The sequence below is a fragment of the Cebus imitator genome, unplaced genomic scaffold (assembly GCF_001604975.1).
Source record: "Cebus imitator isolate Cc_AM_T3 unplaced genomic scaffold, Cebus_imitator-1.0 Scaffold171, whole genome shotgun sequence".
Taxonomy (NCBI): domain Eukaryota; kingdom Metazoa; phylum Chordata; class Mammalia; order Primates; family Cebidae; genus Cebus; species Cebus imitator.
The window spans coordinates 438,177-440,713 of NW_016107486.1; positions in this window are offsets into that span (position 1 = coordinate 438,177).

Sequence of the window (2,537 nt, forward strand, 5' to 3'; positions counted from 1 at the left end):
AAAAGAAAAGAGGGGACAGATTTATTCCATTAAATATTCAAATATATTTCCCAGCCATAGTAGGTAAGCCGATGTAGTACTGGTACAGGAACATACGAATAGACCAGGGAATTGAGTAGAACCCAGAAACAAGCAAATGAGAATTTGGTCTATTTTGGAGAAAAAATTAGTTTTTATGGAAAAATAAAAATTAGATCCCTGCCTAAGGCGGAAATATAAAAACAATTAAGGACTTAAATGTGAAAGATTGTAACTGCTAGAAGAAAATATAGAGGTCAGGCATGGTGGCTCATGCCTGTACTCCCAGCACTTTGGGAGGCTGTGGTGAGAGGGTAGCTTGAGTCCAGGAGTTTAAGACCAACTTGGGCAACATAATAAGATCCCTGTCTCTACAGAAAATACAAAAATTTGTTGGGTGTGGTGGCATGTGCCAGTAGTCCTAGCTATCCAAGAAGGTGAGGTGGGAAGATCTCTTGAGCCTGGGAAATTGAGGCAACAGTGAGCCTGCACTGTACTCCAGACTGGGTGACAGAGCAAGACCCTGTCTCAACAACAACTGAAAATAAAATGTAGAATATCTTTAGGATTTTGGAGTAGAGAAGAATTTGATCATCAGGCCAGTATTAACCTATTTTGCATTCTCTGGAGACACATCAGAAAAAATGATTGGGTTATATAAGAACAAATTAGCCTAGAGGTCAATTCTGTGTTGTTAACTCAGGCAAGCATCGTCTTTTTTCAGAGAACCAAGGTCTAGCTGAAAGTGGTTTTGGTCTCTATTAAAAAAAAAAAAAAAAAAAGAACCAAGGAATGGTTATTTATTGATGGCTGAATAATTGGTTTGTGAAAAGACAGGAAATCCAGGCTGAATATGGAATGGTGGTCTGGTCTTTGTGTCGACAACAATTGATAGGGAAACCCCAAGAGGGAGAATTTGGAGCACAAAGGGGGTACAAAGCCCTGATGGATGATTCTGTATGAAAGTAGATTGTCCCTGAACATGGCTATCAGGGACAGTCATGAGGTAAATGACTAAGTTCAGACACAAAGTCAGATATCCAGTAATTGTTGTTTGTTTTTATTTTCTATATGTCCTAAAAATTATGTTATTGGAGAGTCAATTATTATAAGTAGCATTTTTTATTTTTTCAGGATGGAGTCTGGTTCTGTCATCCAGGCTGGAGTGCAGTGGCACGATCTTGGCTAACTGCAACCTCTGCTTCCTTGGTTCAAGTGATTCTTCTGTCTCAGCCTCCTGAGTAGCTGTGATTACAGGCATGTGCCACCCCCTAATTTTTTAGGATAATTTTTTTTTTGTATTTTTTTTTCTTTTTAGTAGAGACGGAGTTTCACAATGTTGGTCAGGCTGGTCTCGAACTCCTGACCTCAGGTGATCCTCCTGTCTCAGCCTCCCAAAGTGTTGGGATTACATGAGCCACCGCGCCTGGAGAGGCAATTAAAAAGACTTTGGGGGATATAAATATAGCTTCAAATCCAAGTACTATCACACCCTAGCCATGAGAATTTCTTCATTTATGAAATGAATGAAATAATACCTACTTTTCAGGGTTGCTGTAATGATCAGAATATAAGTATGTAGGGTGGATTGGGGATGGTTGCACATTCTTTGTTATGTACTCACATTAAGAAATGGATTTTAATAGTTCATTGCCTTATTAAGCAGATATTTAATGGGTGCTTACTCCGTGTCACTTGCCCTTCTTGCTGCTGAACAAAGTAGATAAATTTCTTGCCTGAAAGTAATTAAGATAATACCTTTTAATCATTGTTGGTGATGTAATGGTTATTAAGATAACCACAATGTCAGGGTTTAGCTAAAAAGGCTTAATTGTCTGATATGGACATGTAAGAAATGAAGTTCAAAGTAAATCTGTCCTAGGTAAATTATAATTAACACCTAAGTATTAATCGCTAACAAACTGAATAGAAACCATTTAGCTCTTTCAAATTTAAATTAGCCTCTGTCTTACCTATTATTTTTAATTTATACCACTCCTTCCTGGAAGATGTGTAAATGAAAATTCTAATTGAGTAAGTTAACACAAATAAATATCCATCTATCCATCCATTCATTCAATCATTCAACAAATATTTTATTTCATTTATTTACTTTCTTTGGCAGAGTCTGACTCTGTTGCTGAGGCAGGAGTACAGTGGCATGATCTCGACTCACTACAACCTCCACCTTGCAGGTTCAAGCGATCCTCCTGCCTCAGCCTCCTGAGTAGCTGGGACTACAGGTGTGTACCACCAAACCCAGCTATTTTATTTTATTTTTTATTTTTTGTATTTTTAGTAAAGATGGGGTTTCGCTATGTTGGCCAGGCTGGTCTCAAACTCCTGGTCTTAAGTGACCCACCCACCTTGATCTCCCAAAGTGCTGGAATTACAGGAGCGAGCCATGGTGCCTGGCTTCAACAAATATTTGTTGAACAACTTTTTTTTTTTTTTTTGAGACAGAGTTTCACTCATGTTACCCAGGCTGGAGTGCAATGGCGCGATCTCGGCTCACCACA